At 40.6% G+C, this 17110-nt stretch overlaps 1 protein-coding gene across 3 annotated transcripts in view; it reads left to right on the top strand.

Moving 5' to 3' along the window:
• The first annotated feature begins 14973 nt into the window (after positions 1-14973).
• Positions 14974-17110, top strand: part of LOC117237929 (POU domain, class 6, transcription factor 1) — a 210967-nt gene continuing 208830 nt past the window's right edge. For all 3 annotated transcript variants that reach the window (XM_033502368.1, XM_033502370.1, XM_033502369.1), the window contains exon 1: positions 14974-16701. The gene's annotated coding sequence lies outside the window, so the exon portion shown is untranslated. The remainder of the gene's footprint in view (positions 16702-17110) is intronic.

A 17110-nucleotide genomic window follows, 5' to 3' on the forward strand; every position in this document is an offset into this window, starting at 1 on the left:
TACGAAAGTCACAAGTGAAGAACATTGTTACATTTCTTGTCTTTTACAGTCGTTCGTCCATAATTTTTAAATTCAATGTAAAAATTCCACCAATGACTGCATATGAATATTATTTTTTATTTGGTTTTCGGAACTAAGTATTATAATAAACTGTTTCTTAAAAACAACTGTGTTATGTTGAAATACTTCCTTTGAGACTTCCAAAGATATAAATGTTAAAAAATCAGCGAAAAATGGACTTATTATATTTTTCTATGATTTCAATTGTGTGAAGTGGTGTTGAAGAAAGGAAGGAGGAAGATTTTATTAATCCTTATTCGGTGCTTCTTATCATTTTGATAGGTTATCATAAATATGAAAAATCAGTATGCTCTGAGCATTATTTTATTATTCATAAACGATAGGAACGATTTTATGCTTGGACATACAGAAATTTCACCTTTTCAACTTCTACAAAAGAATTTGCAAATTTACATATGTTTTTTATTTAAATATGTCTTTTCATTATATTGAGATTTTATTTATCACGGCAACTTTACACCAAGATAAAAATTACGACGATAAAATAAAGCATGTCGTAATACTCTCTAGCATGTAATCAAGTGTCTGGATACTGTTAAACTATAATCTATATCAGCGTAAGTAAAATGAGCTATAATTTTCATAATTCAACCTCTCTTAAAAATTCTTACTTGCGGAAGATAGCAAACATTCTGTATATGATAAAGAAATTATTCGTCGTATAAAACCAAATTTAGTATGTATTTACCCCCCTTCAATGACAAAATCGCTCATCATGAATTACAATTAAACGATTCGAATTATGTAAAATCGAACGAAATTCCCATTTTCCGTAAAGAAAAACGATGAAGAAAATTCTCCGTAAAGATTCCAGAGGATTCTCCACAAAGATTTAAGAGATATATTTTCTATATGAATGTGACGTGCGAAAGCAACGAAGAGTGTTAAGAACTCTCATCGATGCATCCGGAAGAGGAAGAAGCGAAAAGAAAGGCGGCAGCGAGATCGGTCATCGAAGTCTCTGAGAGTGATAGAATGATGGCCAGAAATAGACGTCAGAGGGAAAGAAAACAAGGGGCCACTCGATGTACTGAGAGTTAGCTGATGGTAACGTCGGAGAAGGCACCAGTGAACATCCTCCTGGGTGCTGGCAGATATTACTATAATGCAACTCTGGACATAAACGCGTTTACGACGCGCTGCGTTGTCATTACGCGGCCCCTGCATCGTTCGCCAGTGGCTTTAACTTTATCGGCACCACCACCGACACCGACGCTACAATCATTGTTACCACTACCAAAAACGACCAGCAATACGAGCGACTACCTTCCCTCTCGGCCCAACCAAGAAGTCCCTCGCGTTCGAAACGCCGTTTCTGTGTCCCTACTGCGCCCTCGAGGAACACCTGTCTGCCCGTGCTTTACGCTGCACTCGTAAAAATTAATTACCTATAATTAGAAAAATCGCGAATGTGCCGGCGTAGAGCGTAACGCGAAGGGCAAGAGCGAGGATTCGGCGGAAGATATTGTTCACGGTGACTTTATGATCGTGAACAGTAGGATGATGGGTGGGGGATCTTCTTCTACCTTCTACTTTATCGCTTTCGTACGTACAAAAGATAAGTATCTGGGGCTTGCAAACGAGAATCGCGAGGATTCCTCTGGTGCCCCTAAACGTCCTTTCTAGCATTCAACGTGTGATTTTTCCAGATTTTTGGATTTTCTTAGAATGATCCAAGATAAGGAGGTCTTAAACGGTTATTAAGTTACTTTATCGTTCTATACGTACAAACGAAAAGTGTCGTCTGGTGCTTGCAAATAGGAATCGTAAAGATTCCTTTGAATACATTCAAATGTTGTCAGTATCCGGTATACTATTTCTCCGAACATTTGGGTTTGGTTAGAATAATTTAAGATAAGAAGTGCTTAAAGGATTGTGCGTTAGATGTAATTAGTAATAGCCATTGAATACTTTCAATTTCTCAAGTGTGTAATTTCACTTCGCTTCGATAATTATTAAAAATCAGAAATTCTTTAAAAGTTTGGAAATCTTACGAGGTTTAATAACTCTTTAAAAATTAGTGATACAGAATCTATTGAGCAATCAGTTCGTTTAAATTACTTCTTCTTCTTCGTTGTCACCACGCCCTTTCTCACAGTAAATTAATTCTGTATATGATCCGAAGAGATTTACATAATTGGGGTCACAGAAAAATTTAGCTTGAGAAAATTGTAGATAAAGTGAGAGTTTAATAGAACAATTCGTAATCTTCCAAGTATTGAAACATTAGATGTAACTATAATAGTACTATCATGAAGAAACATTATTGAGATAAGTTAGATAGATAAATATTTATGTCGTTTTCTGTATCGAACCGTCCAACCAAGGTGACTTTACGTAACTTGAAATTAAACGTAGATAAAACACTCTGTTAGTAGAATATTTATTCTAATCGAGTAACTTCTTTAGCATCAATTTTACAAAATTAATATAAATACAAACTATATACAATATTTCAATATATTTCTTCTAAACAAGTTCTTTAGCTTCAATTCTTTAACAAGTATTATATAATATTTCAATATTTTGTACTTGCTGCAGTATTACAATGACGAGTATCAGAGATTCGTTTAATTTACTAAAAGGAAAAAGAAAAAATCTCGAAAGGCGAGAAATCAGATCATTCGACTTTCAAATGAATGAAATTCGAATCAAGTAACTACAGAATCCGAAGCTTCTCCCTATGCTCACATTGTATCTATTTAAACTGACATGACAGCATAGTGGCGCGTATAGAGAAGCCAACTGGTCGAAGGAGCACGAAACGACCAGAAGAAGACAAAGTGCCTGAATATGTATTCGCGCGTGCGTTATATCCATCCATACAACGTCCATGAGCTCTGTCGTACACGCATTGCCGGGGTGTTGCGGCAAGGAAGGGTTTAACGATTCGCGTAGCTGCGTCGATTTACGGCCCCTAAAACACATCGAATGCGCTTTATATGTATGTAAATTAGGTCAGCCGCTTTGGTTCGCCCGAACCCCAATCTTCGCGGCGCGGTGCACAGGGTGAAACAGAGTCGAAAGCAAAATTACGACATTTTCGTTCGGTCTTCGCAATCGCGAAGAGAACGTATAAAGTCGAACTTTGGCCTGCGTTGCTTCGACTTCACACAGAAATGTTGCAACGTGTATGTGGATGATGAGATATGGAATACTTTTTGCCAGTGAAGTTTGGGTAATAAGAAGAGTGAAAGAAGAAGCTTGCGAGAGAACCGATACTTCACGCTCGTATGTTCGAAAGTGCTGATTCTCAGAATTACTTCACGTATAACACGTTGAAAAATGTAGCTATTTCACTTTTAAAATTATACGATATATACTTTTTTCGTAGAATGTAATTAGCATTATTTTAAGCAATAATGTTTGTTAAGACACTCTGTCTATTGTATTTTCTAAGTTTTTTGTTTACTTTAGTTTCTAGTTCTTTTAAGTTTATCTTTTGTTGAAATGCATAGACACAAAGATCTAAAAATTGCATCAGTAGTGTTAGTTATTCTTAGACGATCGATGCGGCGTAAAATATGGACGTCCGAGATTCACAAAAGCGTAAGTCACTCTGCTGATATTTTTCATGAAACAAAAAGCATTTTGCATTTATTATTATAAAACATCCGTTATATTTGCTCAACAATTGAAAATATATTACGACAAGGAATAAAAATATATAAAAATATTATAATTTATTATGAAGCTATAGGAATGATATTCTTAAAATATATAAAGAAGTATATGATTAAATCCAAATTATCAACGTTTGATTGCTATCGCTATAACTTTTATATGAACCAGTAGCAGCAGTATGTAATAAAAATTCCATTACATTTGTAACGTTCTCTTTAATCTTTATTGATTAATATTTATAATAATCGAACACACTTTGGAAGTTTATAGACAATCGTTGAAGAATGAACGATCTTTTTTTGTGAAATACAGGAGCATTAAAATTCACTGCAGGAGATAATTTCGCAGTCTAAACGTTCGTTCTAGTAGTAATCTAAGCTTCCCTTCCCAACTTCCCTTGTAATAGCAGTTAAATCTTCCCACCACTGTTCCAAGAACGAAATAAGAACACAACGAACAACACAGATTATTACCAAATAAGACTACCAAAATCTCTAACATGTGCCCATAAACATGTCAACGCCATCATCATAGTAAAACATCGAAGGAGAGCTCCACTTTCAATCGTTATTCTACGTCCGTGTGAAGCAAATGCTGCAGAGACACGATGCTAGTTTTTTGTCGACAAGAGGATGGCGATTTGGCGATTCGTGCGCGCTAATTATCATTCCTTTCTCCGATTACCTTCACACTTGTTTGCCTTGCCAAAGTCCGTTAATGGCCGCCCTTGAGTCGCGAAGCAAAAGGGGCGCCGGCCTCTGCCGTCTCGTTTCTTCCACCAGCGAAAATCGAGGCGTTTTGTCGGCAATAAATCGTAACAATGCAGCGACGGTAGAAGAAACGGCGAATTTTGATTTGCGAGCGTCCGGATCGCGTCCGTAATTTCAGTAATAGCTTACGCGGTTTCTCTCCATACCTCTCTTCTCGTTCGTTCGAAGCGTTTGGATGAAGAAGGAAGGAAGAAGAAGAAGAAGAGATAGGCCACGATTCAAAGTAACCGCTTTCAGAGCGACCGTTTCGCCGTGGTAACTTCATAAAAGAGCCCCCCCCCCCGCGTTCAGATGATTCTCTATAAAACAGTATATCTCAATTCTCGAGGTACCTACACTCACACTCGTCCACGTTCTTCGGAATATAACTGGTGTTCTCGCTGCTGTCCGCTTTTCCTTCGCCTGATCGACGTTTATGAGGCTCGGGGAGAAAGTTTGACGAGCAAGTTTCGGAGGGGTGGAGCGCGATGGTAGATTTAGGCTGTTCTTGCTAAGATTTTTTTTAGGAATTTCAACGAAGTTAAATAGTGGAAGTTAGTGGTATTCTTCTATATTGCGCAAAAGGAAATAGTGCTTTAAATTTCTTTGAAATCTAATCGAGTATTAGAGAAGTGGTTCTTTTGTTGTCTATAAGAGGTCAATGAAGATAAATGTAGGATATAGGATACTTTTTATTCGTTTTAAATACGAAAGCTACTTTAACAAACGTAATATTTGTTTGGTATGACGCACATTTTAAAAAGTTTGATAATCATAAAAATTTCAGTAATTTTATTTGAATACATAATTTAACAAACAATGTTACAATAACATCTTGCACGATATAATTTCATACTTTATGTACGGCTAATCTTCAAAGATATAGAATTCACTTAAAGAGAGGAAGAAATCGAAATGGAAAAACATAAAACATGCATATATCAAAGACATAAAAAATCCATCGAAGCCCTCAAAAATATAAATCTACAAAGTTTCCATGAAAAGCTATTATTTTGAAAACTGATTATTTGTCCACTTTGATAGTTAAGAGATCTTGGATGAGGAACTGATTAAAGGGTAATTCGAAGAGTTATCCGACCATCAATATTACATGGAGCTATCGAAATGGAAACAGTGTGTGGAAGCACCCCCAGGATGGGGTCAGAGAGGCCAGCCTGGCACCGGAGGGAAACAGTCGACGAACTTTATGATCACCCAGTACAACTTGAACGGGAATAGCACGTTCTAAAGGCTTGAGCGCCGCTGCCTACGTAGGTTGCAGTTTGAACTATAAAACGACGTAAATTATGGCCACGGATTGCAATATTATGAGGCTATATACGCACGTTTAATGATCGAAGCTACCGGGCAGGGAAGCGCGGCTAAATATTGTCCGGAAATGGTGTGAAGGCACAGGCTGACTCGTCTTTGCCTCTGACTGGCAAGTATTGACCGATACATTCGTGACTGTACGATGCGAGGCTTTCCATTCCCGGATACCGGCAGATTCCGTGAGAAAATGCCTAGAAACTTCCGCCAAAAGACGATCGAAAGACTCGTAACTCAGACAAAATCAACTCCACCACCGAATGAAGTCACGCGGAGCAAATGCATTACGACTGGTAATAATTGACACCTGTTTAAAACATTGAATTCTCTACGTGAAACTCGTATCTCTTTGCTGGTGATATTCGTACTAGGATTTGGAACTTTAGATTATAATAATATAAATATAATAGTAATAACTATATAACTATAATATAACTATGAATAGATTTTAAAATATCTGTTCTTTTTAGAAAAGTTGTTATTTTGAAATGGACCTTAAGACGTTTTTATTCTTGTGATAAAAAGGGCTTGATATTCTTTTTATTCTTGTATTAATCTACATTGTATTTGGAGCAAACAGGAAGAATGTAACACATGGGAAAACTGTATATCAGGATCTTTGGAAACATCTTGAAAGTTTCTTGCGTCTTTGTTAGTTAAATTTCATTATTCCGTATTCCTACTTGACAGAATAAATAGCGGCGTATGCACAATGCACATAGAAAACCCACTGGCAATGCAGTAATAAAGAGCAGTATTATTCAAGCTATTAAACAATTATAATAGTTATCGACAATTACAAAGGTCACACGCTGAAGTCTCTGAATGGCTAAACTTTGGGACGCAAACTATCAAATGTTTTTAAATTCTTCCATCTCCTTAATTTCCAATATTCCTAACTTTTCTCCACATCCTGCACCCTTAAACTCTCGAGCGGTGTTATTCCTCGTTAAACAATTCGCAGTAGAGTGATATTCCAAGTGATGTCCATAGAAATCTGTAAAAATCTTTCACCTCGAAAACACTCGATCTTTCTTCTCGCAATTAACCCGGTGCCTTCGCTTTTCTACGTTGCCGCTTAAAATCTCGCTGTGTCTGGCCCTCTTCTGTAAAGAAATTCGAAAGAAGAAGACGCAGAAGAAGAAGAAGTCGATAGAAGGAATTATTCATCAAGCAGCTCGCCGGTGTTCTTTAAGCACAAAGACAAGGGAGTCGTTTGGAATCCATTCAAACAAGAGCGAAGTGTTTCTCGTTACCGGATCACGGCGGGAACCTAGGGAACGTAATCTTTAACGTGACACGAAAATGCGGGTGAAATATCAAGTTCCATCCGTTTCACGATGAACCTGTCACACGTTCACAGACCAACACTCTCTAACCGAACACATTTCATTTTCGAACTCGTGAGTTGTAAACTTATTTTTGGCGCTTCAAGTTTGCGAAAATGAAACACTGAACGCCGTAACAGATATATATGTATAGTATAGTTAATATATAGTTATAGTATAGTTATTTTATATATATATATTTGGGGCGGGGATATCGTAAATCTTGGGCTTAGCTGAGGACAATAATTGTTAATTACGCTGGTTGCAAGAAGCGACGGTTTCATTTAAATACGGTATAAGTAAGCTACACCAGGCTGAAGGGTAAAGGCAGGCAAAGCGTCGCTAACGAATCTAAACGCCGGAAGGGACAAGATCTGTTTTATTATCGACGCATAAATTGTGCAATAAACAACGACATAAGACAAGACGGTATATTACTCAGTCGTAAAAGGCGAGAAGGTTGCTGTCGCGGTGCTCGTGGTTTTGTTACATTTTCGCGGGAATGTAGCAATGGACGCGAAACAGGGGTGATTTCTGTGTAGCTACGTATGTTATAGGTTCTCTGACTTTGTTCTCTTCCTTGGTTCTTGCGTAAATTTATGCAGGCAAAGTCTGGAAGTTTTATGTAGTGTACCAGTATTAAGGATGAAACGGAGCTTCGATGTAATAAATGTAAGTAGCTAATTCTAGCATAATATAATATTACGGGAAATAAAGTAAATCAATATACATACATACGTGTATATCGTTTGACATCTGTGTATTACAGTTTATAAAACGTTTATTCAATTATTATTACGTTTCATGAAAATCCAGTCACTTACAGTAGTACGAATGAAGTATTATTGCATAAAATAATTTGCTGTTCAACTTTTTTGTGTATGTGACAAGTGTATGTACTAATATATTATAGATGGTATTGAATATTTATAGATAGACAATAAACAATCTGCATAGACAATATAGATGAAAGATTGTTACGTAAGATTGTTAACGTTTAAAATATCATTCCCTTCGACAAAATGTTCATAAAAATTTCAAGAATAATTTCCTTAGATAACCAAAACAAAAGAAGAGGAGGGGGCCCTAAGATATCAAAAAGGAACGAGACCGCAAACGACAAAATGGAGGCTGTTCCGCGAAAACGTGATAAAAGGAAGCCAATACGATGAAACGAACTCATTGTGCGTACAATGAGTTCGGAGCTCTTCCGGAGAAATATAAAGAAAGAATGTGTTTTTAGCGAAGAACTTAGCTCTGGTGTCGAACATATACATATATCGAGAAGTGGTTATTACGGCAACAATAATGCGCGAAATTATCGATCAATGGGAGGTTGATACAAAGAGATCTTCCCTTAGATTACTTTGTTTCCTGGGTATCCCCGACCGGACACGACATTGCACATCCTCGCGGTATTATCATCATCAACCACCTGCTCTCTCTTCCCTCTGTTCTCCACCTCACTTTGAATATAATTCTATAAGACGCGAATTTTCGGCGTGCCACCGTGATCACGCGACCAACCAGAAACGTGAAACCAACGTTTCACTTATGCTTCTATTCCCGAAACAACGTGAATCGATCCCCATATGTCTTTTTCGACCATGCATTCTACCGAGAAAATGGGAACAATGTTGCAAAAAAAGAATAAGAGCGTTCCTCGTATTCCTTTCAATTCGTCTTCATTAGGTAATTATCTTGACCCAAGTGAATCCCTTTTATATTCTCCTCCTTCTCTTTTTCTTTACCATCAAACCATTCTTCCTACACGAGCGTTCGCTTACCTCATTGTTTTCTCGCCTTTCATCGAACATGCACCGATCGACAGTTTCGCTTCCTTCGTTGGAGATCACGCAACAACGTTGAGATGGTCGCCACGCTCTCCCGCATTAATTAGCCTCAAGGAATCACCAGGAAGACCGGCATCAGGGACCAAGAACCCACGAAACAGCCGTTACGCATCTTCAAGCCCTGGGTTTATACTTCTGGGAAGATGCTCGTAAAGACTGCTTGGCTTTCGTTGGCTCTGTTATTAGCCGCGCATAGTCTGCGACTTAAAACGAGCCAAACCTGGCCCCGTGCAGAAGGGGGCCTCGAGGATATAATCGCGCTTCGCCACTCTTGCAGCCTTTCACCCAATACCACTAATCTACCGCGGCTGACTACCAACGCGAGAAAAGGTGGCCGCTTCGGCTACGCGGGATTAAAAGGCCTCTTCTCTTCCTTTAGAACTATGTTTCTTTGCCAGGATTGAGTGATCGAGGAAGGATGGATCAGCCGCGAGCGTTCTGTGGAATTTAAGGATAAGGTTAAAATTTATTGGTTAAGTCGAGCTCATTGGGGTAACAGTTTAAGCAACGACTCGCAGGGAATTTTTCTATTGACAATCACCCACTTTTAACTTAATACTTCGTGATTTACACAAATCGCATTAAGCGCTTCATTTCGACTAATTCACACTGAATGAGTTACATTGAAAGCACGTTCATAGTTCTATATTTCGATTTTTAATTTCCACGATGATTAGATGACACCTTTGTTGTTCTTGCTTGCAGCCTCGATTGTGTTTTTATTCATATGTTGCACTTTGTTCCGACGTTTCGCTAGTGTTTCAGTTGTCTTTATTGGAGATATAAAGACGCGTTGATGCTAATAAAAAGACGATTGAACCCCGAAGAACCACGAATATGTCAGCTTATCTATATTTTTGTACTTTTGTAATAAAAATAAGCTATTATAATAAAATGAATCTATGTGAATATATTCTAACTTCAGTGTAAAACAATATACTGTATATGTATAAAAAGAAACGAAAGAAATAGAGCGAGTTTGCCTTTTAATTCAGATGCAGCAAACGATCAACCGTAAATATCTTAATCCCAATTCTACATCATATTCAGCGCTATTTACAATTTACTCAGTCTTATTTTTAAAAAATCCTCTAAACCACCATTGTAATCCACCCAAAAAATCCTCTAAATCGCCATTATAATCCACTCAAATACCAGAATTACAAACTGAATCTACAGGATTAGGCAGTCAAATCGGTACCTCGTCCTGCATAAAATGACCTTCCCTATTAAAACGTTTCCTAAATCTCTTTCAATCGATTTCGTTGGGAAAAAAGAAAGAGGCAAAACGAAGTATCGCGAGAAGCGTCCCGTATCTGTGAAACGGGCAGGTAGCACTATGGAAAGACAGGAAGCGTAAAAGGAATCGGAGGGTGGCGAAGTCACGGGGTAAGATCATTAGCATCCGTTCGGCTAGAAGAGAAATATTCAGGGAGTGAGAGGTAACGTCCGATCGGTGGCGGCACGCCACAGGGAAAACAGAGAGAAAGGTCCCGTTGGGTGCCGGAGTGAAGGCAATCCCCGTCGGGACGGAGAAGTTTTACGCGGAGATTATCAGGAAGCGGAGCGGACGCCCATGAATACGGAGATCCTGCCCGATAAAAGGACGAAAAAAGGACTGTGCGAAGTGACGAGGAAAGAAGAGCGAGAGCGAGAAGGGAGAGAGTGAAAAAAAGGAAGAAAGAAAGAAGGATGACAAAAAGAAAACACGGAGTAGGAAAGGTAGCAGGTAGTAGAAAGGCGACGAGAGAGAGGAAGATGGAAAAGCAAGGGGCAAGTGAGAAAGACAGAGGGCCAGAGGCAGTAGGGAAAGAGTTGGTAACCCAGTGCCGCCAGGAGAGTGCCGGAGCAATGTAGTCGACCACGAATGAGCGTACCAACGGATGGAGAGACAACACTTTGTAGTTTTAATCGATCCGGTGGGACGGGGGAGAAAGACGGAACAGCAACCCCCTTCGTGCTCTCTCGGAGAGAGGGTGAGTCGGCATGTGCGGCAAGGAACGCGAGGGTGAGGAGGAAAGCACGAGCCAACGACTCTGGGCTCGTCTCTCGAGTGGAACGAAGAGGGCGACTATCGGTGGAAGAAGGACGTGGCGAAGTGGCCGAGCGATGAACGAGGAAACGATGGTGCAAGAGGGATAGAAGGAATACCCGGAGAGAGAGCGTAGAGACCCACATCCTGTCGACTCCTACAACTTCAACCACCAGCTGGCTACACCTCCTGCCTCCGACCGGGGGCGAGTTATATGTGAAAAGCACGTGGACCTTCGGGAGGAAGAAGGACGAGAGGATTCATTCATTTCCTCGTATATTTCCTGGAAAAGATCCGCACGTACTTTCGTCAATGTCGCCGGGGTTTCAGGCACCGAGGAACAGGTGGAAACTAGCCTTTCTTTAGGAATATTAGGTCGCCCAGTTTAAGGGATGAATTCTCTCGTGAAAATTATTCTTAGCGAAGTTTGGAGAGTCGAGTGTTTAAGGAGTAGTAGAATATTCTTAATAATCGTAAATTCATATAATTGCACTAATTGATCATGAATTTTATGATAAACGAAAATATAAAATATATTTGGTATCTACCAATCGAAGAGAAGACGATCCTAGAGACTCTTGAAGAGTAATGGAAATAATATGTAACGAACCTGATATTGGTTTTTTACATCAAATGACGCAAGATGTAGTTAAAATATAATCAGTCAAAGTATGTTTCGAAGATAAAGTCAGTCTTAAAGAGATAAAAGCACTTTCAAGAGATAAAGACAATATGTAACAAAATTTGAAGGCAAACTATTTCAAATTAATCTTGTTAACGATGCAACTTCTGCAAGATTTAATTCCGCTGAAGAAAAAGCTAGCACATCAGAATCCCAAAATGCAAAATAACTTGTCGATTACGTTAAGGGAGACTTCTTTTGCGTAATTTCGAGGATGGCTGAATCAATGCGTTTTCATTACGAATTGCGAGGTCTAATCAGAGGTTTCGCGATCGATAGAAGCGTCGTCGTAGCAAGTATAGGGCAGCACGTAAAGAACTACAATAATTTACTGTCAGCTAGCGTGACCAGCATGGTCGAACTCGAAGAACTCGCCGTCTTCGAGCGATGTTTCAGCCGAAACGTATTTGTAGCAGAGAGACGCGCCTCTAAGGGTCGAATCACGACAGAATATTGTCGAGGCCGATGTTGGAGAAATTGAGGGGAGAACATTAAAACACCGAGGGTGCGGACAGTAATAGTGGCGCCGACGAGGGTAGCTCGTCGCTCAAAAGGGGTAAAATTTGGACTTAATAAAGGCTGGCTGCGTCGTAACGAAACACGCAGTTATATTTACACGAAATTCTGCGTTCACGAATATTTTTACGCACGAAGAAGATCACTTGGAGGCACGCGATTTATTAAGTAATACTAAGTCGTTTCATTATCAATTTTTAGCGAAATATTGTGCCCAACTTGTTGAGACCACGTTATTTTTTATCTGTCTGTTTCCATAATTAGCATCTGATGAATCAAAGGTCCAAGTCAGGAATATTTGTGACATGTATACTTTATAAATTTCGTAGAACAATAAAAGTTGCAGTAAGAGATTTTAATTACGTTTATCTATAAGCATTGGATATAAAATCACGCCAATGATAACTTTTTATATTCTGGAGAGAAAATGTTGATCACATCCTGGAAGATAAAGATATCGCAAATTACAGATAGAACAGTTAGTTTCTAAATGATAAGAGGTAGAAAACAAGAAATGATACTGGTCTTCTGTACTTTCATGTCAAACATTTAACAAAAAATCTTGGAAATCTACTTAATATAAAATTTTGTTAGAAAACGAAGGATGCGGTAATATTCTTGCAAAATATTAAACTAGATAACGAGAGATACGAATTTGCAGTACAGATGGCGGAAATAATTAACTTGTAAGTATGCGGTGCATGTGCTGAGTCAAAGATAAGATGCAAAAACCATCCGTAATATATTCAGCCGTGAAGCGACCAGGCCACTCGTCCGGTGCAGTCCGGTGGGTAAAAAATTTCGAAAGATTTACATGCTATGGAAAAGCGTAATGCTTCAGATTCGTCGACCAGATTGACGCATTTTAATATGTATAGCGGAGGCATATTTCTTTCTAACTCGAGCCGATCTCTCTCTACTCGCCACGATGAAAATTCAAACCGCACGTTATTTCATTCGTCGATGTTTCAGAGTAAAAAGAAACCATTTCGTTCTCTATTTTTTCCCGATGGTCCACCATAAAACTATTCGTTCTCCTTCGTTCCCCGATATTTTCCAGCAGTTGTTACTTCGATCTGAATATCCGCCTATTCGAACGAATACGACAAATTTTAAGGTAGCAGAAGGACCGTGTGTAAAGTGTCCTAAAAAGAGCAATTTCGTGGCCATGTACGCACCTGTCACATCGACCTAACGACTCGAAACTCTTCTTCCATTCGTCTTTCAGATCGGTCGGTGCGTCGTTCGAAACTGGCAAACCCATTGTCGTCGTTTCAATCTGGGAGACAGAACGAAACGAAAATGGCGCACTATCGGCTCGTAGCGTTGCAATTACCAGCCACGGGGTTCATCGCGCCCCTGAAGATAAATGAGACAGTGGATCAACGTCGACGAACTCCGACTTCTGTGTACGACGATTTATCAAAATTAATGACCGCCGAGGACTACCAGGTCGACCGACCGTATGTGTAATTGGAGTGCATCTGTGACTTGCAATTGATAGGCCAGATACTTGAGGATCACAGACAGGACATGTATAATTCGCGAGAAATGGTTTCGTGACGATTTTGGACCGATGACTGAAAATTTTGCCGACTTCTGAAAGTCTGCAAAATGATTATTGTGTTTTTGCATTATTGCAGTGTGGATATTCACATTATCGCAGAACAGAGCAATTCTTGCTTGCAGCCACCTATCTTCTTCCTGTGCTAGTGAATTCCTAAGAAAATGACACTCGCTATAGTGTTAAGCGCTAGAACTGCAAGTTCAATAAAATTTAACAAAAGTATGATAAATAAGATTTCTAGAGTAGAAGTCTAAATAAAAGAATTCTTCACTCTTACAAATGCTACATGTCCCGATTACAGTGAAATACACGGAACCTAAATTCACCCCAAATACCCCCTTCTTCCTCGCCATCCCAATTCCCACGAAACCAACAGAACTACCATCCAGCATCCGCCTGCGGAATAACTCATCTCCTATAAATCTGTAAGAAAAACCAGAAGGACCGTCCCAGAAACCAACCAAGCGCCACCCATCGATTTTCAATCCGCTATCTCTGATCGTCCATTTTACAAGAACTAGCCGCCTCTGAAGAAAAAATTTGCCGATCTGTCCATCGGATGAGCGCTTAAAATCACATCGTTAGGAGGCTGGTGTCAACCGGTGGTGTCCCTTCCGCGCAGAAGACCGGTGGGTGTCGTGAGATCGGTCCTTGGTGGCAATCGCTCCTCCCGGGCATCCCCGATCGAAGTACTCTTCAGCCCCGTCGGGCTGATTTGCATCACGGTTACGAGCTCGTTCGAGCTCGTGGTGGTTATATTACAGAGCGAGGGAGAGAGGGCCAGGATGTGGAAAAAGGGGGACAGACGACGCGCGGGTCCCTCTCGCGCGCCGCGTTCCACCCCCAAAGCAGCCTCGCTGGAGGCAGCTCGGACACTCATAACAATCATAACAACGGGATCCTCGCGAGTAACTCGCGGACCACCTCCGCGCATCGGTACCGCCTCCAGGACCGCCTCCATTGCCCCTTCCTACTGAAACGAGCATTGGCTGGCGGCTAGGCGGGAGAGAAGCCACGGCGGGTTGCCTTCCCTCGACTCAACAGCGGGGCCACTACGCAGCCAGACTGCGGACCGTCAGGATTCAGGTCCAAGTTTTCGCGCCGAGCTTCGACCGCGCAACGTGCACACCACGCTGCCAGCGACACGAGGATCGAGCCAACGTGATCTAGAACGAGCAGTCCAAGCAGCGATCGATCATCTTGGATCACCGATCTTGGGATTCGTTAAAGAGTGCGTCGAGTCTGATCGATCCTGTTCCACGAGGGGTTCGATCCGAGTCCACAGTGAAAAGGATACAGGAGCGAGGAATAGAAACCTTCCTGGACCTCATCAGACGGGATGTGAAAGATAGAGGAACGACTTTGAGTGGAGGAAGTTTGTGAAATACGCCGGTGGTAGGCGAGTGTGTGAGTTCGAAAGTGATCAGGGAATCATAGCGCAGAGGTGCGTGCGCCGTTCAGTCGGCACGTGGACGCACCAAAGGAACACGTTATATATAGACACATCGCGAATCCTGACTATTCGTCGATTGTTACGGTGTGGTGAATTTATTGAAACCGGTGACGCGTTCTAAACGCAGTGGAATAAGTGTCCATCGCCAATCGTCTAACCACTACGTGCAGAAACTACTGTGCGTTGTCGCGATCGATTAGCCGACCCGTGGCTTCATTAAGCCGGATCTCTACGGACACTGCTAGCGTAGACGTTCTTCGAGTGACTTATTTTAAACCTAGTGAACTCCGTTCAGTGAATTATAGCGGGCCCAGGCTTTACACGTATGATCGAAGACTGTCGAAAATATATTATCAGGAGAGCCATGTGCGGGAGGCACTAAACGTGGCAGGTGCTACGGACAGGTGGCTCGAGTTAATTGCACGGCAATAAACGTAGACATTCTGCGAAAGATTGATCAACGGGCAAACTCTGAAACGTCCGTGTGTTGTACGTGTCTAGAGTGTATCCAAGGAAGGAGCCGCGTATCATTACGTTTTCTAACGACTACGCGTCGCACTGGCGATGCAGTAATAAAACTGACGACGACACAAGGACTCAGACTCTAACAAACTCCTAATTATCGCCGCGGGTAATTGCGACACGCACGTGACTGCCGTTGTGTTCTTCGACGTGGAATCGCGCGCGATAAGCACGGTCGCCGCACACCGTCTGACAAATAGAATAATTAAAATCACATTAAAGGAACGCTCGTCCGCGCACTTTGTGCTCGTTCCATCTTTGTGTTACATGATCATCTTCGAAGGGAACTGACTTACAAACCTCACAACGTTTTTCACTTAAGAATCATTACAAGAGGATTGCGATTGTTTCAGTAAAATACAAGACGTTTGAGTTATCAATCGAGTTTCTGATAAAAAAAAAAAAGAATAGTTCTATAATAAAATCAAAGGTGGTACTTCTGAAGTAGTATTCCTTCCGGGTTAGTTGGAACGATCGACGAATCGAGTCGACGTATTATCGGGCTGTGAGCTATTAACTGTTTGCTTCTTAATCGCTCCTAATTACTCACAATTACCCGGCGTAATTAAGTAGGCTGATGTCACCGGCGGTCGATGTATTTGTGAATCGTTTGTCCGTCGACGTCGGTCCACCGTCGCCATCCGGACTGTTATCTGTCGTCGCTGGTCGTTGGAAAATTACCGGAGGATCGTGAAAAAGAAAAAGAGGAGGCGACGAAAAGGTGCTCTCGAGGAAAGTCATCGATCGAATCAGAAAGCCGGAGGAATTGCGGTCGAATCCGTTGGTGTTCCAGTCGAGGGAAGTTTTATTCAGAGGCGATAAAATTTGTCAGACTGGGGAAGCGCGGCAAGAAGATTTTCAGTTCGTTCGAGCAGGTGGTATCGGGGTGAATAAATAGAACCAAGCAGTCGAGAGAATCTACGTCAGGACGACGTCCCACGTACAACAATCACAGGTCGTCTCAGGTGAGTGTCAATCATAACTCTTACTCGTCAATATTAAAATAGGACACTTAGGAAAATAACATAAATGATAAATCCACTTAGAAAATAGAATAATGTAAAAATCGATTCTGTTCTACAAGTTATAAAGGTAGTTTGATACTTGTCGTTAAATATAGATAAGTTTCATAAAAATTTTATCATTTCATCAGGGAACATCGGTTGGTAGAACACGAAAGTATCTCAATGTTATTTATGTCCCGATAAAAAGAGGTTAACAGGAATTTTCGATCTCAGATAAAACGTCTAATTTTATGGATAACGTTATATTACACATCAAGATGAAAAGATTAAATATCAATGTGAAGCGTATCTAATAGAAAAACCCTATAATCGTGGTAATTGGTAGTAGTCGAAAAGAAAAGGGCACATA

Source organism: Bombus vosnesenskii, unplaced genomic scaffold (assembly GCF_011952255.1).
Source record: "Bombus vosnesenskii isolate JDL3184/JDL3185 unplaced genomic scaffold, Bvos_JDL3184-5_v1.1 scf7180000013410, whole genome shotgun sequence".
Taxonomy (NCBI): Eukaryota; Metazoa; Arthropoda; class Insecta; order Hymenoptera; family Apidae; genus Bombus; species Bombus vosnesenskii.